The 26,559-nt window shown below is 40.3% G+C and overlaps 1 long non-coding RNA gene across 1 annotated transcript in view; it reads right to left on the minus strand.

Annotated features, from left to right (window-relative positions):
* Nucleotides 1-11,726, minus strand: part of LOC115834475 — a 62,160-nt gene extending 50,434 nt beyond the window's left edge. The window contains exon 1 of the long non-coding RNA XR_004029407.1: nucleotides 11,282-11,726. This is a non-coding gene — a long non-coding RNA (uncharacterized LOC115834475). The remainder of the gene's footprint in view (nucleotides 1-11,281) is intronic.
* Between the last annotated feature and the right edge of the window lie 14,833 nt (nucleotides 11,727-26,559).

The following is a 26,559-nucleotide window of genomic DNA, read 5'->3' on the forward strand; positions in this document are numbered from 1 at the left end:
TACAAAATCAATGTACAAAAATCATAAGCATTCTTGTACACCAATCACAGACAAACAGAGAGCCAAATCATGAGTGAACTCCCATTCACAATTGCTTCAAAGAGAATAAAATACCTAGGAATCCAACCTACCAGGGATGTGAAGGACCTCTTCAAGGAGAACTACAAACCACTGCTCAATGAAATAAAAGAGGATACAAACAAATGGAAGAACATTCCATGCTCATGGGTTGGAAGAATCAATATCGTGAAAATGGCCATACTGCCCAAGGTAATTTATAGATTCAATGCCATCCCCATCAAGCTACCAATGACTTTCTTCACAGAATTGGAAAAAACTACTTTAAATTTCATATGGAACCAAAAAAGAGCCCACATCGCCAAGTCAATCCTAAGCCAAAAGAACAAAGCTGGAGGCATCACGCTACCTGACTTCAAACTATACTACAAGGCTACAGTAACCAAAACAGCATGGTACTGGTACCACAACAGAGACATAGATCAATGGAACAGAACAGAGCCCTCAGAAATGATGCCGCATATCTACAACTATCTGATCTTTGACAAACCTGACAAAAACAAGAAATGGGGAAAGGATTCCCTATTTAATAAATGGTGCTAGGAAAACTGGCTAGCCATATGTAGAAAGCTGCACCTGGATCCCTTCCTTACACCTTATACAAAAATTAATTCAAGATGGATTAAAGACTTATATGTTAGACCTAAAACCATTAAAATCCTACAAGAAAACCTAGGCAACACCATTCAGGACATAGGCGTGGGCAAGGACTTCATGTCTAAAACACCAAAAGTGATGGCAACAAAACCCAAAATTGACAAATGGGATCTAATTAAACTAAAGAGCTTCTGCACAGCAAAAGAAACTACCATCAGAGTGAACAGGCAACCTACACAATGGGAGAAAATTTTTGCAACCTACTCATCTGACAAAGGGCTAATATCCAGAATCTACAATGAACTCCAACAAATTTACAAGAAAAAAACAAACAACCCCATCAAAAAGTGGGCGAAGGACATGAACAGACACTTCTCAAAAGAAGACGTTTATGCAGCCAAAAAACACATGAAAAAATGCTCATCATCACTGGCCATCAGAGAAATGCAAATCAAAACCACAGTGAGATACCATCTCACACCAGTTAGAATGGCCATCATTAAAAAGTCAGGAAACAACAGGTGCTGGAGAGGATGTGGAGAAATAGGAACACTTTTACACTGTTGGTGGGACTGTAAACTAGTTCAACCATTGTGGAAGTCAGTGTGGCGATTCCTCAGGGATCTAGAACTAGAAATACCATTTGACCCAGCCATCCCATTACTGGGTATATACCCAAAGGACTATAAATCTTGCTGCTATAAAGACACATGCACACGTATGTTTATTGCGGCACTATTCACAATAGCAAAGAGTTGGAACCAACCCAAATGTCCAACAACGATAGACTGGATTAAGAAAATGTGGCACATATACACCATGGAATACTATGCAGCCATAAAAAATGATGAGTTCATGTCCTTTGTAGGGACATGGATGAAACTGGAAAACATCATTCTCAGTAAACTATCACAAGGACAAAAAACCAAACACCGCATGTTCTCACTCATAGGTGGGAATTGAACAATGACAACTCATGGACACAGGAAGGGGAACATCACACTCCAGGGACTGTTGTGGGGTGGGGGGAGGGGGGAGGGACAGCATTAGGAGATATACCTAATGCTAAATGACGAGTTGATGGGTGCAGCAAAACAACATGGCACATGGATACATATGTAACAAGCCTGCACGTTGTGCACATGTACCCTAAAACCTAAAGTATAATAATAAAAAAAAAATAACAATAATTTTTCCCTATGCATATTCGATTTTCTCAACATCTTCCTTTCTCCAGTGGTTTGAAATGCTGCTTTTATTTAGGGTGCATTGAATTCTGGACAATGCCTGCAAAGTTTTTCTACATCATCCACTGTTTCTGGCATGGCAATACCCGTGATTTCAGGCAAAAGCATCACAAGGCCACCACAGATGGATGCCAGGATACCTACGGAATAGGGGAGAGGTGTTACTGCCCCCAGGAACACACACTGCCCCCTGGGCCTTCCCCCACAGGCCTCCTCACTGTGAAGCCACTGTGTTACTGGAGTAGCTCTCAACCACAGCAACCTCTACATCCCAGATCACTGCCTTGGCTCTCCTTCACCATGATTTCAAATGTTCTCTCCCTTCCTCAAACCCTGAGATATGGACCCTGTACACCTGGCAGCCATGGGTTCTCTCACACATCTCACAGTGATTGACTGAGTGCCTTCTCGGGGTCCAACACCCAAGGCCTCCCCTCCTGCATCACAGGGAAACAGAAGTGCTGGAGGGGAGTCCCCTCTGTACCCGCTCACTGACACTGTCACTTACCTGCTCCTCTCCCTCCCATTCCACCTGTCACCTTGCACTGGAAGAATTGTCTTGGTGTCTACCCCAGGGCCAGCACTCACCTAAGCTTGTCTTTTTGGGTGCCTCACTATAGTGATTAACCCTTTCTCCAGTATCTTTAACTTATTGGGAGAAGCTTTCAAACACATTCAGATCTTTCTTGTTTGAGCAGCCTTCTCTCATTCTCACCTCATCCTTCCATTACCATCCTTTCTTTTACTGTTCTTTAGAGCCAAAGTTCTTGAAAAGCCACCCTCTCCTATTTTCTCCACTTCTTTGTATCCAAGTGGTGTGCTGGTAAATGCTTAACAACTGGCTTTGGGCAATCAAGCCCTGATTGGCAGCATCTGCCAATGTGCATGGTGTAAATGCTCCCACTGTGGGCCCTTCAGGCTAATGACACAACATCCCTGCCTGTGCCACTAGGAAGAGATGCAGGAGCCCCATCAATGGGGCTTCTACCATAAAGATGCAGCAGACACAATCTCAGGAACACAGGTAATACTGAAGATGTAGTAGATGAATTAGAAACTGATGAATGTTGAGACTAAAATCAGTTCCCACTTTAAATGCATAGACATTAATGTAACACAACAAGAAACATGAAAAAACAAGGAGGTAAAATAAAACACCATCAAAGAACACAATAATTTCCCAGTAGCTGCTCCCATAGAAATAAAGATATATTAACAACCTGACAAAGATTTCAAAATAATTATTTGAAGAAAGCTTGGTAAACTTCAAGAAAATACAGAGAATTCAATAAAATCAGAAAAACAAAGAAGACCAAAATGAGAAATGTAATGGAGAGATTAAAACTGTTTAAAAAGTCAAACAGAATTTCTGAAACTGGAAAAATAATAAAGTGAAAAATGCAATAGACAGCATCAAAAGCAGAATTCATCATGTAGAATAAAAAATCTGTGAACCTGAAGACAGGTTATTTGTGAATATAGAATCGAAGGAGAAAAAAATAGTAAAAAAATAAAGTTTACAGGACTTATGAGGCAGCATGAAAAGTGCAAATATTTTAGTTATAAGAGTTCCTAAAGGAGAAGAAAAGGGGTAGAAAGCTTATTTTAAAAATAACAGAAAACTTTCTAAATCTAGGGAAAGATATCAACATCCAGGTCCAAGATGGTCAAAAGTCTCTAACTAAATTCAGTTCAAACATAACTACATCAAGATGAAGTCAGACTGTCAAAAATCAAAGAGAAAATCGAAAAAGCAGAAAGACAGAAGAAGCAAATCACATATAACAGAGTTCCAGTAAGGCTAGCAGCAAAGTTCTCAACAGGTTCCATACAGGCCAGGAAAGAGCAGGTTAATATATTCAAAATGCTGAAGAAAAAAACTACAAACCAAGGATACTGCATTCACCAAAGCTGTGCCTCAGAAATGGAGATATCAAGTTTTTACCAAATAAACAAAAGCTGAGGAAGTTCATTAACCCCAGACCTGTCTTACAAGAAATGCTAAAGGGAGCCTGCAAGATGAAAAAAGATGCTAATTAGTAACAAAAAAAACCCATAAAACTCACTGGTTAAAGTAAGTACATAGTCAAATTCATAATATTCAAATACTTTAATGGTGGCCACATATATCTGTAATATGAAAGAATGAATCTCTTATATCTTTAGCATGGAGGTTAAAAGACAAAACTTTTTAAAATAATAGCTACAATAATTTGTTAAGGGATATATGCCATAAAAAGATGTACATTGTGACATAAAAAAATTTAAATGCAGAGAGATGTGGAGTAAAAGCGCAGAGTTTTTATGCAATCAAAGTTAAGTTGTTATCAGCATAAAATAGCCTGACATAATTATAAGACTTTTTTGTAAGCATTATGGTAACCACAAAGCAAAAGCATAAGGTAGATATACAAAAGATAAAAAGGAATCAAAGCATCCCACTAGAGAAAATCACTTAATCACATAGAAAGATAGCAAGAGAGGAAGAAAGGAACAAAGAGTCTACAAAACAACCAGAAAGCCATTAACAAAATGGTAATAGTAGTCCCTTACCTATCAATAATTATCTTGAATGAAAATGGATTAAATTCTCCAATAAAAAGATATACAGAGGCTGAGTAGACTAAAAACTAAGATCCAACTGTATGCTGCCTACAGGACACTCACTTCACCTATAAGGACACAAATAAACTGAAAGTAATGGGATGGAAAAAATATTCCATGCAAATGGAAACCAAAAGAGAGCAGGTATAGTTATACAGATTGAGTATCCCTAATCCAAAAGTCTGAAATCTGAAATAGTCCAAAATTAATAAAATTTTAAGTGCTGACATGATGTTCAAAGGAATTGTTCATTGGAGCATTTTGGATTTTGGTGTTTAGGGATGCTAAAACAGTAAATATATAATGTGTAATAGTAATTCTCACACTACTATAAAGAATACTACCTGAGACTGGGTAACTATGAAGAGGTTTAATTGACCCAGTTCCACAGGCTTAACAGGAAGCATGGCCAGGAGACCTCAGGAAATGTACAATCATGGCGGAAGGTGAAGGGGGAGCAGGCACCTTCTTAACAAGGTGGCAGAAGGGAGTGTGAGTATGTGAAGGGGGAACTGTCAAACACATATAAAACCATCAGATTTCATGAGAACTCACCCACTTTCACGAGAACAGCATGAGGGAAACTGCTCCCGTGATCCAATCACCTCCCACTGGGTCCTTCCCTTGACATGTGGCAATTATGAGGATTACAATTCAAGATGAGATTTGGGTGGGGACACAGCCAAACCATATCATAATGCAAATATTCCAAAATAAAAAAAATTTTCCAAAATTCTAAAATACTAAACCATATCATAATTCAAATATTCCAAAAAAATTCAAAATTGAAAACACTTCCGGTTTCAGGAATTTTGGATAAGGGAAACTCAATCTACATGAGGTAAAACAGACTTTAAGTCAAAAACTGTAAAAAGAGACAAAGAATATCATAATATAATGATAAAGAGATCAATTTGTTATAACAATTATAAATACTTATTAATATATATACCCAAAATTCGAGTACCTACGTATAACAACTAAAAAAATTAATAGATCTCAAAGGAGAGCTAGACTGCAATATAATCATAGTAGCAGATTTCAATAGCTCCACTTAGCTCCACAGTAACAGACTTCAATAGCTCTAGAAAGAGAATCATTATGGAAACATGAGATTTAAACTACACTTTAGGCCAAATGGACCTAACAGAAATATATAGAACATTCTGTCCAACAGCAGTAGAATACACATTATTCTCAAGTGCACATAGAACTTTCTCCACAATAGATCATATGTTAGGTCACAAAACAAGTAAACAAATTTAAGAGGATTAGAATCATACCAGGTATTCTTTTCAGATTATAATTGTATGAAACTAGAAATCAATGACAGGAGAATATTGGAAAATCCACAAATACATAGAAATTAACATGCTCCTGAACAATCAATGAGTCAAAGAAGATATTAAAAGATAAATTTAAAAACTCAAAACTAATGAAAATGGGCACACTAACATACCAATAACTTACAGTATGCAGCAAAAGTGGTTCTAAAAGGGAAGCTTTTAGCAATAAACACATCAAAAAAGAAGAAAGATATCAAATAAGCAACCTAACCTCAAAAAAATAGACAAAGAAAAAAAGAAAAGAAAAACTAACCCACAGTTAGTAGAAGGAAAGAAATAATAAAGATTACAGTAGAAATAGTGAAGTAGAGACTAGAAAATGATAGAAAAAATAAATAAAACTAATAGTTGGTTTTTAAAAAGATAAAAAAAGACTAACTTTTAACTAGATTAAGAAAAACAAAGAAGACTCAAATAAAATCAGAAAGAGAAGACATTACAATAGAGATTACAGAAGTACAAACGATCATAAGAGACTACTGTGAACAATTATATGTCAACAAATTGGATAACTTAGAAGAAATGAATGAATTCCTAGAAGTGAAAAATCTAACAAGACTGACTCAGAAAGAAATAGAAAATCTGAACAGATTTTCTGTATAAGATTGTAATCAGTAATAACAAGTCTTCCATCAACAAAAAGCCCAGGACCTAATCATACCTGAATTACTGCTGAATCATACCAAACATTAAAAGGACTAACATCAATCCTCCTCAAACTCTTCCAAAAAGTTAAAGAAAAGGGAATGCTTTCAAGTTCATTTTATGAGGACAGCATTACGATGATATGAAACACAAAAAAGAATACTGTAAGGAAAGAAAATTACAGGCAATATCCCCAATGAACATATGTGCAAAAATATTCAACAAAATACTAGGAAACAGTATCCAACAGAACATTAAAAGGATCATTCACCATGATCAAGTGGGAATTGTCCCAGGAATGCAAGGATAGTTCAACATACACAAAAAAATAAATGAAAGGATAAATGGATGATAAAAATGTGCATATACATATGTGTGTGTCTGTGTTATATACACATTGTTATATGTGTATATATATATTCACATATAATATACACATTGTGTGTGTCTGTGTCTTATATACAGACACACACACACAATGGAATATTATTCAGCCTTAATAAAGAAGGAAATCCTGGCTTTGCATCAATATGGATGAACCTGGAGGACATTATAAGTGAAATAAGCCAGACACACAAGGAAAATACTGTGTAATCTCGCTTACATATGGAATCTAAGAAAGTTGAACTCTTAGAAACGGAGTAGAATGGTGATTACCAGGGGTGGGAAAGGGGGAAATGGAGAGATACTGGTCAAAAAATACAAATGTGCAGTTTTGCAAGATAAATAGTTTCTGGAAATCTAATGAACCGAATGGTGACTACAGTTAACGATACTGTATTGCATACTTGAAATTTGCTAAAAGAGTTGATCCTAAGTGTTCTTACCATGTACACAGAAGTATTATGTGAGATGGTGAATATTTTAATTAGCTTATGATAATAATTTCACAATGTACATTTATATTAAAACATTACATTGTACATCTTAAATATATATAATTTTTATTTGTCAAGTGTATCTCAATAAAACTGGAAAACATAATTGAAGAGTAATGAAAAAAATTAAAAGCTATTATGTGTCAAAGGACATAATCAACAAAGTGAAAAGCAACCTACTGATGAAGCAAACCTATTGACAAAGGCCTGGTATTCAGAATATATTAAAATCTCTAGGCTGGGCTCAGTGGCTGACACCTGTAATCCCAGCACTTTGGGAGCCCAAGGCAGGAGGATCACTCGAACCCAGGAGTTCAAGGCAGCAGTGAGCTATGATTGCGCCACTGCACTCCAGCCTGGGTGACAGGGTGAGACCACTATCACTTAACCCATTTCTTGTTTAGAAAAAAAAAAAGTGCAGCAGTGCAGCTCACTGCCAGCACAGTATTCTTTGGGCAAACGAGAAGAGAAATGGGGAAAAAAAAAAAAAAAGAAAAAAAAAAAAACTCTTACAATTCAACAACAAAAAGAAAAACAAGAATGTAAAGAGACATTTTTCCAAAAAAGATATATAAATAGCCAACAAGTACATGAAATGATGGTTAACATCATTAGTCATTAAGAAAATGCCAATAAAGTCATAATGAAATAAGACTTCATATGCATTAGGATGTCTATAATTTTAAAAATAGAGAATAACAAGTGGTGGTGAGGATGTAAAGAAATTAGAATCCTGTACATTGCTGGTGGGAATATAAAATGGTTCAGCCACAGTGGAAAATAATTTGGCAGTTCCTTAAAATGGTAAACATAGAATTACCACGTGATCTAACACTTCTACTCTTAGGAATATAGACAAAAAAATTGAAAACAAGTACCCAAACAGATACCTTGCATGAGAAGGTTCATAGCAGCACTATTACAAAAGCCACAACCCAAATGTCAATCAATAGACGAGGGGATAAACAAACTGTGGCTTATACAGCCACAAAAAGGAATGAAGTACTGGTACATGCTGCATGGCTAAACCTTGAAAGCAAGGGCTGGGATGGGGTCATGGAAAGTAATAGCTTACTGGGTACTGCATTGTATTTTGAGGCAATGAAAATGTTTTGGAACTGGATAGAGGTGGTGGTTGCCATGTACTACATAAAACTAATTGTTCACTTTAAGATGGTTAATTTTCTTATGAGAATTTCTCAATTACAAAATACCTTCCATGTATTGTTTCTAAGGATGATACTAGATTTCATTCAGTATCAGATAAAGAGATTTGCTCTGGCAAAATGAGGAAGTAATTTTTTTGAAAAAGGAAGATGTGGGATTCAAGAAATGGGATCAAATATCAGAGAGGCAAGGGGATCTTCTGGATGACAGTCCATGGAGATCCCATGACAGATGGACAGCAGGCCAGCCGCGCACCCAGGCCAGGCCAGGCCAGGCCAGAGCAGGGACGATGGCTCCTGAGAAGCACTCTCTAAGAACATCGCTAGATGGCCTAATGGGTTTGGGGGCATATTGAAAAGGTTTATAACTGAGAATTTGGAGTAGAATTAGAAAAATGACATAAAAGCTTACAGAAAAGAAAATAATGAATTCTAGGGAGAAATATAAGAGTATACTACATGCCTCAGTTATAAATAGCATTTTCATAGTCATGAAGAAATATGAACACTGAATATTTAACCAAAATTACAATGTAATTACATAATTATGTTAGGTACATATAGCAAAAGGATGTGTGTGTATATGCAGTATGTATGGTGTTTGTGGTGTGTGTGTGGTATGTGCACGATGTGTGTGTGTATGGTGTGTGTATGGTGTGAGGTGTGTACAGTGTGTGTGGTGTTTATGGTGTGTATGTGTGTTGTGTATAGTGTGGTGTGTACGTGGTATGTGGCGCATATGCTGTGTCTGTGAGTGTGTTGTGCATTGTGTCTGTGTTGTATGTGGTGTGTGTGTGCATAGTGCATATATGGGATGTGTGTATATGTGGCATGTGTGTGGTGTGTGTTTTGATGTTGATGGTGCATTAAACGGAGTTAAATCCTAATATTCCCAGGTGGGAAGTCCATAGGTGTGTTAGTCGTTCTCACATTGCTATAATACCTGAGACTGGGTAATTTAATAATGAACTATGTAATCAGCTACAGAGTTGAGGGTGTGGAGCTCACCCAGGACAGCTGAGCTACTGGTGTAAAATGAACGGTATTTTTAAAAATGGCTATTTGTAGAATTAACAGAACTAGGACACCCCAATCAAGGGTTGATAAGAAAGGACCCGAGGGCTCTGTCTCAGCTCTCCTGGCCACACCTGGAGGACATGGGCTTCTCCAAGGTCTCACACTTACAGGAGGTGTTGATGAAGGATATGGAGAGACCTGAAGCTCTGGGCGCTGCATAGTCTGAGAAGAGAAGCTTCAGGAACGTGGGAACTGAGTGCAGATACCGGAGGGCTGTCATCCAGCAGAGGGAGTAGGTGACAACTGGCCTAGGGAGGGACCCTTATCAAGGCTACATTTGTTGATTGCCTTCTTTGTGTGGGGCGCTGCTGTGACTGCATTAAATTTCCACTTACCGAAATCCAATTTTGTGCACTTGTGAATTTCTGCTCTTGTAGGAAAGACAACAGCGACAACCTCAAGCCAGTAATCTAGTCAAAGGAGCAATTCCCAAGTCACGACATGTGGGGAATTCAGATTCATCAGCACCCACAGAGACTACAGTGATTGCTGATAACGCCAACTTAATGCCCGGCCAACAGCATGGATCCTGACCTCCACTATTCTTGTGTGTTTAGAGAACCACAAAAAAGTGCAGTGTTTTCATTTTTGTTGCTTGTTTCACAGGTCTACATCATCTACTTTTAAAGTCAAAAACGGTCTTAGTGATGGACAATAAAAGTATAAACTCAGTACAGTGCACAGTATCTTTTTCATATACATATGAATATATATACACTTTTACACATGTATGCATATGTATCATATGGGTCAAAATACTAGATGGAATGGAATTTAACTGAAATATTTTCCGGTTATTAAGCATATCAGCTACCTTTAAAATAGTTTTACTGTATTTATATTAATTATTGAAGCTTGAACTTCAGAATAGTGGAGGATAAAAGTTAAACATCACAAAAAGATTTCTCCCTCATTACTTCTTTAAATCAGAGAAAAGACATTTAAAGAGAAAAGAGGAGTATCTTCCCCGCTCCACATAACTTATGAAGTAAGAATTGATCATATTATAAAGAGGCACCAAATAAAATCTGTGTGTCTCAAAACATTAGGAGCACTGCTTCTGTGAAATCAGTTAAACACCCATATTGGTCATGCATTGAAACATATATTTTCCTAAGTGAATTCTCCACAATTCTGAAAATCAGTGAAAAGATCATCTCATGTTACTTCTACACAAAACCAAGCAGCACATATGACTCTCCATGTTTCAGGGCATACACATCCCTTTCCACCAGGGATCAATGTGCCCTATGGGAAGCAACTTCTTGCCTTTTAAACCAGATTCAGTAAACAAAAATTGTTTTTTATAGCTGACATAGGATCACATCAATTGCGCGAAAAAAGTCAGTCTGTGGAAGGAAGGTTACAAAGTCAAACCGGGCACGTTAAGGAGGCGTAACCCATTACATTGGATTTTCTGCTGTTAGAATTTTTTTCGGGTCAGAAATACAGGTGCTAGGACTCCCTGAATCCAGCAGGTGTTAGAACAGAGGAAGGCAGAGGGCGGCCTCCTGCAAAACATCTACCCTTGCCAGTTTCTAATCCAGGGTCCAGGGGCTGGAGCATCCGGGCTCCCCGTGCTTGCGCTAGGAAGCAGAAACGCCCTCAACCCTCACTTCTCACAGGGCCTCGGACCCACCTACCTGGGGTTCAGCCTCGGAGCCAGCGGCTGGACGGAGCGGGGTCGCGCCCTGGAACACGCGGCGGGCGAGGAAGGAGAAAAGCCCAGCTGGCGGCGTAGGGGCGAGGGTCTTGCCTTTCCCAGCAGCCTCGCCCTGGCCATCCTGGCCCTGCGGGACCGTCCATCCCTCCGCCTCCCACCCCTCTGGCTCCCGCCCCCGCGTCCCCGCCCAGTGCCCGCGCCTTTGCGGAGCGCAGGCGGCCTTGGTCCGGTCCCGCGGGGTCCCTCGCGCGCTCCAGAAGCCTCAGTGTGCTCCGGGCGGCCAAGGGCCAGCTGCGGCTCCTACCCTGGCGACCCTGGATTGCTCTCCCCATTCTCAGCCTCACCTCCCAACACTCCTTCCACCCCATATGTTGCGGCCTCGAAGGACATGAACCATCTGCTGGCTGAAGGCGCTTGTACCTGAAACCCGCGACGGGTTTTGGCAGCTGCACGCTCACTCCCAGAGAGGCGAGGGCGCCCGGCGAAGTGTGGGGTCTGCCGCCCCCTGCCGGCCTGGCTGACGTTCGCTTCTGTTTCCACGCTGCCCAGCAATGTCCCAAGTGGAACATTTAAAAGGCAAGGCTGAGAATAAATGCTGTTTACAAATTCCAGAAAAGAAAAAAAAAAAGTTGCTCTTCTGTTTAGCAAAAGGTTTTCCCAGACGAGCCAGCACTTCTGTGGGTTGTATTTAAATCTTAAATGCATGCGAGCTGTTGCCTGCAGGCGCTTGTATTGCCCAAGGCGGGTAGTTTCAGGACAGTGTCTCTGAAAACTCCAGGCTCTTGGAGGAAACAGCCTTTCCATATTCTGCAGCACAATCTCCCAGGTCCTGCGATTTACCCATCATGCAAAAGGAGCAAGTCTCTGCAAAACAGGGCTTTCAGAGAGTCTTTTGAGGAGAACAAAAATGTTGGAAGAGCTGATTCGTTGCCTATTTGTTGCTGACTTTGCATCTAAACTGATCCCTTAAAGGTGTTTATGGGTATGAACGATAAATAATGAAAAGGATCAAAATAGGAATGTTTCATTCACTTTAACCTGGCCCATGCAGTGCACTTCAGGCCCTAGACTCTGGTCTGAACTCTGCGATTTCTACCTTCCTTGGCTTTGTTTGCTTCAGACTGATCAGAGGTTTGATCAGAGTTCTGTGAATACAGTAGGTGCTCGATAAATGCTTATTCTGGTTATTGTCATTGATGCCTGTAGCAGTAACTGCAGACCGGCAGGCTCCGGCATCAACGAGGCGTGGGGCTGGAGGGCCTGGCTCTGGCATCCAACCCTGCTCCATCTGCCACAAAAGCTGTGTGACTTTGGGGGAAGTTATGAACCTCTGCTGAACTCTCTATGGGTAAAATGAGAGTGGCAGTAATGGCACTTCCCTCATAGGGTTGGAGTGAGGAGTAAATGAAATAACCTGTGTAAAGAACCCGGTATGGTGCCTTGTGTTGTGTAAACTACTCATTGGACAGGGGACTAGTATCCAGAATATACAAGGAACTCAAACATCTCCACAGCAAAAAACCAACCCAATTAAAATATGGGCAAATGATCTGAATTATCAAAAGAAGACATTACAAATGTGCAAGAAGTGTATGAAAATGTGCTCAATATCACTAATCCTCAATGCAAATGCAAATCCTCAAATGCAAATTCTCAAATGCAAATCTAAACCACAATGAGCTATTGCCTCACCCCAGTAGGATGACTATTGTCAAAAAGACAAAAAATAACACACGCTGGTGAGGATGCCAAAAAAAAAGGGAACTTTTCTACACAGTTGGTGGGAATTTAAACTACTACAGTAACTCTGGAGAACAGTATGGAGGTTCCTCAAAAAACTACAGATAGAAGTACCTTATGATCCAGCAATCTCACTACTGGGCATTTATCCAACAGAATGGAAATCATTGTATCAAAGAGTCATCTGCAGCCCCAGGTTTATTGCAGCTCTGTTCACAATAGCCAAGACATGGAATCAACCTAGTTGTCTGACCACACATGAATGGTAAAGAAAATGAGATATATTCATGCCATGGAATACTATTCAGCCATAAAAAAGTGGAATCCTATTATTTGCAGCAACATGGATGAAACTAGAGGACAGAATGTTAAGTAAGCCAGGAGCAGAAAGGTAAACACTGCGTGTTGTCACTCATAGTGTTGCCATAGGTGGCTAGTAAGGTATGAGCAGGGCAGAAGAGGGCTTCCCCCTACCACTGCCCCAAACACACAACAGGAGTGTTGCCAACCATTAGGTGATGGTCAGGTGGTAATTAACTGTCTTTCTAAAGTAATAATTGGTCACAGCTGGCACCAGTGAAAAGCAGTCTCCCAAGAGACAGAAAACATCTGAAACTGGTCATCAGCAGCTTCCCAATAAGATCTCAGAATTGGGTGACTGGGGAGAAGGAACCTAAGACCCCGGAAGCATGCCAATGTATAAAACCCCCAAGTCCAAAGGTCAAAGCGCACACTTGCCTTTCAAGTCACCCACTTCGCCCTATTCCAAGTGTGCTCTCCTTCCTTTCATTCCTGCTCTAAAGCTTTTTAATAAACTTTCAAATCCCGCTCTAAAAACTTGCCTCAATCCCTCCTTCTGCCGCATGCCCCTCAGTCAAATTCATTCTTCTGGGGAAGCAAGAATTGAAGTTGCTGCAGATGCATATCGATTTGCCACCAGTAACAATATGTGGCAGCTAAAAAAGTTTATCTCAAAGAAGTAAAAAGTAGAACAGAGGACAGTAGAGGCCTGGAAGGGTGGGGAAAGGGGGAATAGGGAGAGATTTGTTAAAGTCTACAAAATTACAGCTAGAGAGCAGTAATATGTTCTAGTGTTCTATACCACTGTAGAATGAATATGGCTAACAATAATATATTGTAAAGTTCCAAGCCACTAGAAGGAGCATATTGAATGTTTCCAACACAAATGAGTGATAAACTTTGAGATGACTGATGGATATGCTAACTACCCCTCTTTGATCTCTATACACTATATGTATTGAAATATCTCTATGTACTCTGTGAACATGTGCAATTATTATTTGTCAGTAAATTTTTTTTTATCTTGATCTCGTAGAATAAGAGAGTAGAATGGTTGTTACCAGAGGGTGACGAGGGTAGTCGGGGAGAGGAGAATGGAGAGAGGTTCGTCAGTGGGTACAAAGATCCAATTAGATTGAAAGAATAAGTTCTGGTGTTCCGTTACACACTAGGGTGACTATAGCTAATAATTATGTGTTGTACTTTTCAAGATAACTAGAAAAGAGGATTTGGAATCTTCTAACTAAGAAGAAAGGATAAATGTTTAAAGTGAGGGGTATGCTAATCACCCTGATTTGATCCTTATACAATGTATCCATGCATTGAAACATCACACTGTACCCCATAAATATATACAATTATTATGTGACAATTATAAATAAAACTTCTAAAAGGAGCTTAGTACAGTGCCTAGTATATAGTGATTAACCAATCAAGTATAGCCATTATTATTATTATTATTCCTTCCTCCCAGTGGTAAATTACAGTGCAATGATTAAAAGTAATAACTTGAGGCCCAGATATTTGCACTGGAACCTGGCTCTCCCAATTTCCATTGATGTAACTATGGGCAAGCGAGTTTCAATGCTCTGATCTATAAAATGGTAATGATAATAACAGAGAAAAATCTGGCGATTATATCATGGTGTGGATAATTCATGGTGCTGTTTGTGCCTGGCACAGACCCACAAACCTACAATAAATAATAGCTAGTAGTAAAATAAAAATTCTAAGCAAGTGTATTTAGATTAACCACCAATGCTTAATTGCCCCCTGAGGTAATAATGTCTTTATCTAATTTCACCTTTCCATTTATTTGCTTATCGGAAGATTCATTCCTAGAGGAAGGCTGAATCCAGAGTGTCTGAGCTCAGTGACAGCTTCCCACATGAAGGTCAAGGGCTGTCTGCAGCCCTTGGTGGAATCCAGGCTGCCAACATTAGTCCTTCCACTTAGAGCAGTTCTTTTTTTTTTTTTTTTTTTTGAGACGGAGTCTCGCTCTGTCGCCCAGGCTGGAGTGCAGTGGCGTGATCTCGGCTCACTGCAGGCTCCGCCTCCCGGGTTCACGCCATTCTCCTGCCTCAGCCTCCGGAGTAGCTGGGACTACAGGCGCCCGCCACCACGCCCGGCTAATTTTTTTGTATTTTTAGTAGAGACGGGGTTTCACCGTGGTCTTGATCTACTGACCTCGTGATCCGCCCGCCTCGGCCTCCCAAAGTGCTGGGATTACAAGCGTGAGCCACCGCGCCCGGCCTGGCTTTCTTTCCTAATAGTTTACAGAAGCAGGAGGCTGGTGAGGTCCCATGAACAGAAAGCTCAGGGGAACACATGACCACGTGCTTAGAAACAGTACCATTCCACAATGCCCACTAAAGAGCAATGTGATCATTCAACCAGGGAATTCTGTCATTCTCATCTCCAGGCCCTGAAGTGAAGGTTGTGTTTGCCATTCTCATCTTGGTTCCCAAGTAAAGGATATCTCTATTGACATCCAGATCTTCCCATCAGTTTCTCCTCTAACCTGTACAAACACTCCGGGTCCTGAGCACAAGGTGTCTGAAGAGCTGTGTGTTGCCAGGACTTGAGGAGCAAAAGTAGGAAGGCAGCTGAGAGTTAGGAAATACAGAGATTCTGAAGAGTTACACATGCAGGAAGATGGACAGAAACCCATTTCTGACCACGCCAGCCTTTCTGCCATGAAGGATTAACAAATACATGGGAAAAGTGTTTTTATAGGTTGGACAATAGACATGATAGGCCTAAGAGAATTGAGAAAGGGAATCAAAGGAGATCAACCCCATCATTAGCCTGGCATTCTGCCTGGAGACCCTTGTTGGATGGAAGGGCAAGGAGATGGAGCCCAAGCCATAGCAGTCTCACTGAACTGAGGAGAGAGACTGAAGTTTGTGATGCCTCAGGCAGCTGAGGTGTTCTAGGCTAGCCAAGAATGAGACGGGATTTGTGGAGAAAGGAGATCCAGGAATATGCATAGAAGTCTCCTCAAGGCTTTGGCTAAATAGAAAGCTGCGTATGCACAGGGAGAGGTTCCACAAAGAAAGGAGGATAAAGGACAGCTACTGGGGAAACAACAACTGCAGGGGAACAGTGAGCACAGTGGAGATGCCAGAGCTCACATAGCACTGGGGGATATTTGAGTTCTGACCACTCTGAGAGAGACACCTCAATGAACATCTTGGGCATTCATTAGAAACCAAAGAAAGCCATATTTTGGGAGTAGGATCATTGTATTCCTAGAGTAAAGGCAACTCCAGAAACACTCAAGCAAACCTTTTCCCAAGCAACTATAAAAGGATCCAAATGATCTCCAGGTAAATTAACTGCCTTCCAGAAGAAAACTCAACCCCCCTTAGAGTTAAGGAACAAAGTCTAGTTGCTCAGTTATGTGGCTTCTTCTACAATGTGTGACCTCAATTAAAGATTTACCAGACACACAAGAAGCATTTAGTGTGATCCATAACCAGGAGAAAAATCACTCAACACAAACAGACCCAGCAATGATAGAAATGACGGCATTGTCAAGAATATTTAAAATGTACCTATGAGAACTGTGTTCAGGGATATAAGGAAAACCTGACCATGAGAGAAACAATTGCAGAATATCAAGAGAAAGAAAAAGAATTAAAGAGCCAAATAGAAATTAAAGAATTGAGCAAAGGTAATCTCTAATGAAGAATTCACTGGATGGCCTTATCATCACTTTCGACATTACAATAGGAAAAGTGAACTAGAAAATAATTCAATAGAAACTAGACAAACCACAGGAAAGACACACACACTCACACACACACACACACACACAAAGACTGAACCAACTAATCAACAGAGCCTCAACAACATCTATGAAAACATCCAAACATTTCATATACATGTTAAGCATGTCACAGAAGGAAAGGAAAAAGATATTGTGACAGAAATTATACTTGAAGCCATGATGGCTGACAACTTCTCAAATATCCAGAAAACAAACTCACAGAGTCAAGAAGCTCAATGACTCAGATATAGAATTCTAAAGAGGAAAACTCTGTGCTCTACTGGGGTACATCATAGTTAAATTGTCCCAGTTCAAAGCTAAGAAGAAAAATCATTTCTAGAAGCCAGAGGAAGGAAAGAGCCTTTAATGTAGAGGAGCAGTGACAAAAAAAGTGTGATGCCATCTCATCAGCAACAAAGCAAGTCAGAAACCATGGAATCACGTCTTTAAAGTGACAAAAGAGAAACAGAAGATTGACCTAGAACACTATGTCCAGAAAAAAAAAATCCCTTAAAAATGAATTTATACAAAGGAATATTCTGTACCTCCCCAAAACAAACAAACAAAAATCTAAAACCCTGTCTGATTGGCAGGTTCCCATAAGAAAACGTGTTAAAGGCCAGGTGCATTGGCTCACGCCTGTAATCCTAGCACTTTGGGAGGCCAAGGCAGGTGGATCCCTTAAGGTCAGGAGTTCAAGACCAGCCTGGCCAACAGGGAGAAACCCCATCTCTAGTAAAAATACAAAAAAATTAGCTGAGTGTGGTAGCGCATGCCTGTAATCCCAGCTACTCGGGAGACTAAGGCAGGAGAATCGCTTGAACCCTGGAGGCAGAGGTTGCAGTGAGCAAAGATCACACCACTGTACTCCAGCAGGGGCAACAAAGCGAGACTCCCTTTCAACAGAAAAAAAGAAAAAAAGGTGTTAAAGTCGGGCATGGTAGCTCATGCCTGTAATCCTAGCATTTTGAGAGGTCAAGGCGGGCGGATTGCCTGAGTTCAGGAGTTCCAGACCAGCCTGGCCAGCCTGGTGGAACCCCATCTCTACTAAAAATACAAAAAATTAGTCAGGCATGGTGACACATGCCTGTAATCCCAGCTACCCAGGAGGCTGAGGCAGGAGAATTGCTGGAACCCGGGAGGCAGAGGCTGCAGTGAGCTGAGATCTCAGCACTGCACTCCAGCCTTTTTTTGTTTCAAAAAAAAAAAAGTAAAGGTGTTAAAGAAAGCTATTTAGGTAGAAGGAAAATAATACCAGGTAAAAACCTTAATCCATACTATGTAATAAAGAAGCCTGGAAATCGCAAATGTCAAGTTCATTGTAAAAGATTATATTCATCTAATTGATTAATGTCTTTGACAGATCGACTCATTGAAGCAAAATGATAGTAATGTACTTTTTTAACATATGTAAAGGAAAAAGTTTGAAAACAGTAGCATCAATAACGTAGGGAACCCATGGAAGTATACAGTCGTACGTTTGTAATGTTATCCATGATGTTAGGTAATATTAGTGTGTGGTTGAATGCAGTAGGTCCAAGAGGGATATTGTGAGTCTTAAAGCCACCACCAGCATTAAAACATAGAGGAATAGATAATTAGACTACTCCATTATCCAAAAGAAGGAACGAAAGGAAGAGTACAGAATAAAGAAGATGAAGTCCAGGCAGAAAATGCATAGTATCCTGACCGACTGAAACTCAGCCCCCTCCTAAGTGAATTCCATGAAACAAGATGACACACTGCATATGAAAGGCAGAGGTGATTGAGTAGAGTAAAAAGCAAAGCCCACTGAGGTTCTTTTACAAGCAGTGCCCTTTAAATGGAAAAACTGGATGGAAAACTAAAGTATGGAAACACTATACCCGGAACATGTGAAGCAGAGGAAAGCTGGAGTGGCAATGTCAAGATCAGACAAAGGAGATTTCAGGACAAGAAATAAGACCAAGATCAGAAGGACATTTCATGAGTGAAAAGGGTTCATCCATGAAGACGTACCAAGGCTAAATGTGTTGTACCCGAATAAGAGCCCATCTGATATATGAAGCAATGACTGACAGAACTCAAGAGAGAAATAGATAAGCCAATAATCAGAGTTAGAGGTGTCCTTCCTTCTCTTTCACTATAGTTATAAATCTTCCCCAAACACAATAGACTAGAACAAATATGCAAAAAATCAGGCAAAATTCTATTATTCCCCCCAAAATGTTGACCTACTAAACACTGTGCCAAACTGCAGAATACACATTCAAGTGTGCATGGAGCATTCGCTGAGGTATACCCTACATGTGGCCTTTCAGCAAGTCTCCATAGATTTAAATGAATTAAAGAGTGTGTTTTCTGAACACAATAGAAAGAAGTAATGTACGAATAAGGAAAAGTTTGCTGACTTCTCAAAGATCTGGACGTGACAAGGCACATTTCAAAATATTCCTTGAGACATAGAAGAAATCACCAAGGAATTTAGAAAAGTTGTGAACTGGATAAAAAAGAACACAATCTATCCAAACTTGTGGGATGCAATGAATGTTTTTAGGGTTTTCTTTAATGTTAGATGCTCTTAGGAGAAAACAGACATGTGAAAATCAATGATTTCAGACTGTAGTTCTCAAAGTGTGGTCTGGAGAAAACTGAGGACCCTTGAGACACCTTCAGAAGGCGTCAACAAGGCAAGGGTACAGTGGAGTTTTCCAGTGGCTCCATAATGTGCAATGGCATCATCTCTCTGATGGCTAAGAAAATAGGTGATTATCAACTTTTTATGTTAAAGAATTTTCAGTTTTGGTTTCTTTCTTTCTTTCTCTCTCTTTCTTTCTTTCTTTCTTTTTGAGACAGAGTCTCGCTCTGTTGCCCAGGCTACAGTGCAATGGCATGATTTCAGCTCAGTGCAGCCTCCGCCTCCCCAGTTCACGCGATTTTCCTGCCTCAGCCTCTGGAGTAGCTGGGACTACAGGCATGTGCCACCATGCCTGGCTAATTTTTGTATTTTTAGTAGAGATGGGGTTTCACCATGTTAGCCAGGATAGTCTCCATCTCCTGAACTCAAGATCCACCCGCTTCAGCCTCCCAAAGTGCTGGGATTACAGGCATGAGCCACCACACCCAGCCCTGTTTTGGTTTCTAATGCAATAAATACTCATCATGTATATTGAAAAATGAAAGCTCCTTAAGATCCCCAATACTTTGTAAGAGTCTCAAGGGGTCCTGTGAGCAAATACTTGACAGTTGTTGATCTAAGATCACAGCTTAAATATCTAGACATGGAAAAGCAAATAAGATTCAAGAAAGTGAATGGAAGGAAATAATCCAAACTAATTACATCCAGTGGACAAGAAAATAGACCATCAAGGGAGTAAATCCATGAAAGAGAAAGTTGGTTCTTTGAAAAGATCCATATGATTGACCAAAGTCTGGCTAAATAGATGACAGACTCAGGAGGGAGCACAACCATCGCCATCGGGAGTAACAGGGGAGAGGCGCCATTGCTATAGCATCCTCCAGGTCTGAAAGCTGAGAAGATATTGAGAACAACTGTACGTTATCAACTCAAGAACATAGATAATATGGACCAATTCCTTAGGAGAACAACAAATCAGCAAACCAGACACCAAATAGATCACATAGAGACAGAGAGCCAGAAGGAGGTACATTTGTATATACATAAAACAATCTACAAGACACACCTCAAAGTCTTTCTTGGGTAATCTGGAGGAACATATTTGGCAGAAGGTGGAAAGAGGGTATTCTGATCCTTTCTTATACACACTGATGTTTTCTCTCAGTTTTCTTCTGGAGCATAGACGACTTTGAATGTGTTATAATAAGAATGATAATCTGTCTTTGAAATGTTCACAGTTGTTTCGAAGTTGAGGACTGTTTGTGCATATTATGGGACCTTTAGTGAGAATATTTCAAAGTCGCTTGTTAACATTTTGTTACAGCAAAACATAGAGGCTTCCAGATGCCCTTGTATCTTCTCCCATCTCTTGTGACCTGTATTGTTTTGGAATTTGCAGCAGCCTGACCAGGAACAACTGCAAGAATCCAGATGCTGAGATTCGCCCTTGGAGTTACACCATGGGTCCCAGTATCAAGTGGGAGTACTGCAGCCTGATGCAATGCCTGGTGACAGAATCAAGTGTCCTCGTGACTCCCAGTGTGGTCCTGATTCCAAGCACAGAGACTCCTTTTGAATAAGGTAAGAAGTATGTGGCCAGACAACCACACCCTTGGACATTGCGATGAAAAGAGTCGCAAAATCTTCGTGACACAGAAGCCTTCCATGCTGCATGGGAAGCTGAATGTGTACTCAGGGTCAGCCAATGGGAAGGAAGCCTCAGCGCCTTCTCTGGGAGAACCAGAGCTGTGGCGTTGGGCACCCCATGAGAGGGTGGTGTCATTAGGAAGCATGCAGACCCTCTAGGGTGCTGGACTTACAACTCCCCTGGTTATTCAACCGATCATTTCAATGTCCTAGCCAAAATGGATATTCTAACCTCCTGCCAAATTTGTGATGATTAACCAAGCCCGTCATAAGCCATTCCTGGCATTTCTTCAACTGCGCAGCATTCATTGCCACCTTCAGCTTTGCCGATTTGGAGGAATGCAATTTCTGAGCCTGTCATCCTTGAGAAACCTAACACTACCTCCTTAATTCCTCATCATCTTGGGTCTACATAGTAGTGCATACCCAGCAAATGGTCCATCTTCTTAGCCTACCTCCATCTTAGGCAGGCCCTGCACACCTAGGCTTTGAGGGGAGGAATTTCTCGGTATTCTTGCCCCTGCTTTTCACAGAACTTCTATCTGTGTAGGTCTTTGAGAAGAAGAGTAGTGGACATCTGCTTTGTTGCAGCGCAGGATCCTGGGCCCAAGATTCCCTGTCTCCCCTCCAAGGGAATAAAATTTGGGCCTGTACCTCTCGCTGAGAGACAATGTGTCTTTGTCTGAAAGTCCTAGATGCAGGACCACTCCCTGCCCCATCCCCCAGAAGCTGAAAGCTTTGGCTTTGGAGGAGCAGTGGCCTAGGCAAGTAGGCCAGGGTTTCATGTCTGCCCCCTGCTGACAGCCAGTCTCACCACCTACAGCCTGTACAGCCTGTTGCATGCCACACTGGTCTCCTGCCTTTTTCTCATGAACACCCAGAAGAGGTCTACGCAAAACAGCATGCACATGAGTTCAATTTTGAATTGTAGGTACTCTGATATGTTTTTCATTCCCTGATTTTAATTGAAATATTTATGACAACTTACTAAATTTCTAGAATCCTTTGAATCTATTGTTTTTTTTATTTTACATTTTGATTTGTGTATTAATATAGAAGCCTGAAAAGTGCTAATCCTCAGATTATTCTGCTTCATGTGTCATAAATTTTTTCATGTTTCTTTTTTGTAGACAATACTGAGCTTGATTTCTTCTTTTTAAATTTCAGCACCAGCTGAGCAAAGCCCTGCAGTCCAGGAGTGCTACCAAGGTGATGGACAGAGTTATTCAGGCACATTTTTCACCATATCACAGGAAGAACGTGTCAGTCTTGGTCCTCTATGACCCCACACTGGCACCGGTGGATTTTACTGTACTATCCAAATGCATATTTCTATCATGTTAGCCATAAGAGGGACAATAATCAACTAAAATTTCTCTTAGCTGACCCATTCTTCAAGCTAACTTTCCAAGTGATCTCAAAATAAATTAGTTGCCCGCCAGAAGAAAACCTGTTCAGAGGTAAACAACAAAATCAAATTGCTCAGTTATGTGGAATCCACAATGTGTGACAGAAATTTAAAAATTTACTGGACATAAAAAAGCATTTAGTGTGATCCATAACCAGGAGAAAAACCAGTCAACATGCATAGACTCAGAAATGATAAAAATAATGGAATTGGCAAGGAGATTTAAAATGTATGTATAATAATTATGTTCAAAGATTTAAAGCAAATGTAAACAAATGAATAAATGAATAATATCAAGAGAAAGAAAAATTATAAAAGGGCCAAATCAAAAATAAAGACCTAAAAAAAAGGCATCTCTGTAATGAGAAAAATCACTAGATGGCCTTAAAGATAAAGCTAGCTAGAAAACATTAGGTTAGTGCAAACCACAGCACACACACACAAAGCCTGAGAAGATAAATAAACAGAGCCTTAAGGACATCTGTGAAAATATCAAGACATTTAATACATGTTTAAAGCAAGTCACAGAGGAGAGGAAAGAGATATTGGAACAGAAAAAGTACTTTAAGCAGTGATGGCTGAGGACTTTCTAACCACGGAGAGAATGATAAACTCACATAGTCAAGAAGCTCAATGGATCAGATATAGAATTTTAAAATGTAGAACCATGATTTATTTGGACACATTATAGTTAAATTGTCCATAATCAAAGATAAAAAGTAGAATCTTATTTGAAGCCTGAGGGAAAAAACGTACCTTCATATAGAGTAACATGACACAAATGACTGATGCCACATTTGTTTGTTATTTCAAGCTTCCCAACAGGCAGTGCTGTTCTCATCCCTGGTGTATGAGGAGGGAGCTGAGGCCTTCCACAGGTTTTGTGCCTAACCATGGTTGCAGCTGATAGACACAACCCATTCAGGTCTTAGGTTGCAAACTTAAGCTATGTGTACACGTTAACATATCCACCTCCCATACCAAACTGTGTCGAAATTACAACATAAGTGAAAATATTTTATTATCTTCAAAATTTATTTATTCCCAGAAAACTCATGTTTTCTGTAATTATAAATTGTTATAAAATATTAATCTTTCCCCCAAATGACTTTATGGTGTATTATTATATTCTCATTCTCACAAAAGAAGGCAAGAGTGGTAGCATTAAGTGGAAAGTGTCTATCTTAATTTTAATTGTTGAATCTGTACTTTTCCCTGGCATAAGGCTAAAGCAACCAAGTTATATATATGCTTTAAAACTTCTGTTTTAGTGTTCAAAGATATTTAGGAATAAATCAATAGACCTCTCTATTTTAGACGTGAAATAAGGACCAGAAAGCATCATTCCTCTTTCCAGGCAGTGAAATTCCTGCCTATTCATTAACTGGCAAAAGAGTAGAGGAGGGAGACCAATGGTCTTGGGTGGAACGCCCTGCGGAATTCCCTGGGATTGAGGAACCACGCAGAACCCTCAAGAAGAACCCACACTGGGCAACAAGAGGGCGGCCCCATGTGAGGGAGGGGGACCTAATCGCATGTCCTGATTTCCTATTTTAGCCTCACTCTCTTCTCTCCTCAAATTCTTACCACTCCCTTTATCCTCTGACTCACCTCGTGGCCCAGTTCCTTAAAGGGGACAGAAGGTGGTGGCAAGTTGAGAAACCAGCAGTGGGCAGACGTTTTATTTTTAATGTGAAATATCTCTTAGGGGGCTAAGGTTGATCTGTTTGAGAAAGTACTTTGGGAAAAAAAAACAGACTCAACTAACTTATAATGTTTCTAGTATGTGTTCATTTCGACTTAAAATATTATTTTAGCAGTTCCTCCTGGATAAGGCACCTCAGGAATTATGTTATCAGAAATTCTGTATCCACATTCTTTTCTTTTTTTTTTTTTTGTCATTTTGGTTTTGACTTGGGTGGTGTTGGTATAGCTTTTGCCCAACTTTCCCCTGGTAGTCGTTGGATGCACTCAATTCTACAAATGTGATTTTATAAATTAGTTGCCCTCCTAATGGCCTCCTGGCTGTACATTCTTCCCGACCTGCATAATCCCTCAGCATCATGAAAGCACAGAGGGACGTTGAGCAGAGCTCTGTGCTGGCGCCACCGCACTCTGTAGCCTGTAAGAGAGCAGCAAAGAGGAATGCGTTGCTCAGGTATAGACGGGGGTGGGTGCATAGAGACTTCCGCTGTGGCACGGCCCTTCATGTCCAGGGTAGGCATGAAGCAATGGACTATTCCAGATTGTGCATAGGAAACCACACTGCACTCTTAGAGGGATTTTTGCTCTAAAGACAACTAATTCAAAATAAGGCGCTTTCTACCTGAAAGAACGGCATGAACTGAGAAAAGTTATATATAGAGAGAGATCTCTGTGTACTACAGTCAGGTTGCGCATATTCTGAGATTTATGTATTCTTATTTAGTTCAATTCCTTATTTATTGACCACTTACTGTGTACAATATTGTATTAGATTCTTTTAGGATTACAGTTGACCCTTGATCAATTTCAGGGGTTGGCACACTGACCATACACAGTAGAAAATCCAGGTATAACTCTGACTCCCCCAAACTTAACTACTAATAGCCTGTTGTTAACCAGCAGCAGTTAATAACATGTATTTTGTATGTTATATGTATTATATACTGTATTCTCACAATAAAGTAAGCTAGAGAAAAGGAAACGTTTGTAAGAAAATCATAAGGAAGAGAAAATACATCTACAGTACTGTTCTATATTTATCTGTACAGTAAGTTTACACTGCCTGTTTACAAGATGAATTGTCTGTCTGAAATGGAAGCAACCCCAGCTGCAGACCTGCCTCCAGTACGTATCAAGCAATTCAACTTTCTCTTGTAATGTCATGACTTTTCTCTGCTTCTTGGGAGCACTTCTAGCATCAGTAGTGCCACTTCATATGGATCCCATGGTGTTATTCAAGGTTTACAGTATTGCACAAAACAGGAGGAAAAATACATGCAAACAGGGAGAGGGCACTTTTTACTGTGATGTGCAATTCACTTGAGACAAACTGCTCATGCCGGGATGTTCAGCATCACAGAACGTTTTAAGTGGATACTCTCAACACCTGAGCTCATTGCAACAGCAACAGGAGGAGGCTACGAAATTATTACAGAGGTGCAGTGTGCACTATGGTTAAGTTTATTCAGTTATAATTTTTTTTTTTTTTTGAGACAGAGTCCAGCTCTGTCGCCCAGGCTGGAGTGTAGTGGCGCAATCTCAGCTCACTGCAACCTCTGCCTCCTGGGTTCAAGCGATTCTCCTGCCTCAACCTCTGGAGTAGCTGGGATTACAAGCACTTATCACCACGCCCGACAAATGTTTGTATTTTTAGTAGAGATGGGGTTTCACCATGTTGGCTAGGCTGGTCTCAAGCACCTGACCTCAAGTGATGCACCTGCCTCAGCCCCTCAAAGTGCTGGGATTACAGGCGTGAGCCACTGCACCCAGCCAATGCAGTTACAATTTAATCCTGCATCTTTATGTTTGTTTACACTTCTCTTGACTGAGAATAGCAGGGCATATGATCTGTGAGTGTGCGCATAAGTTTTGATTACTTTTAACTTTTTGTAATAGTTTCGTGTATATTTAATGGTAGCAAATGATAAAATAGACTAAGTATCTAAATACACTTTATGCATTCATGACATACATAACTTTCTCTTTATTTTTTCAATATGTCTAGCTACGTGGTTTGTCTTTGAGTATTTTTCAAATTGCAACAAAACTCCAAAACATTTCAGACCTGTG

This window comes from Nomascus leucogenys, chromosome 3 (assembly GCF_006542625.1).
Source record: "Nomascus leucogenys isolate Asia chromosome 3, Asia_NLE_v1, whole genome shotgun sequence".
NCBI lineage: Eukaryota > Metazoa > Chordata > Mammalia > Primates > Hylobatidae > Nomascus > Nomascus leucogenys.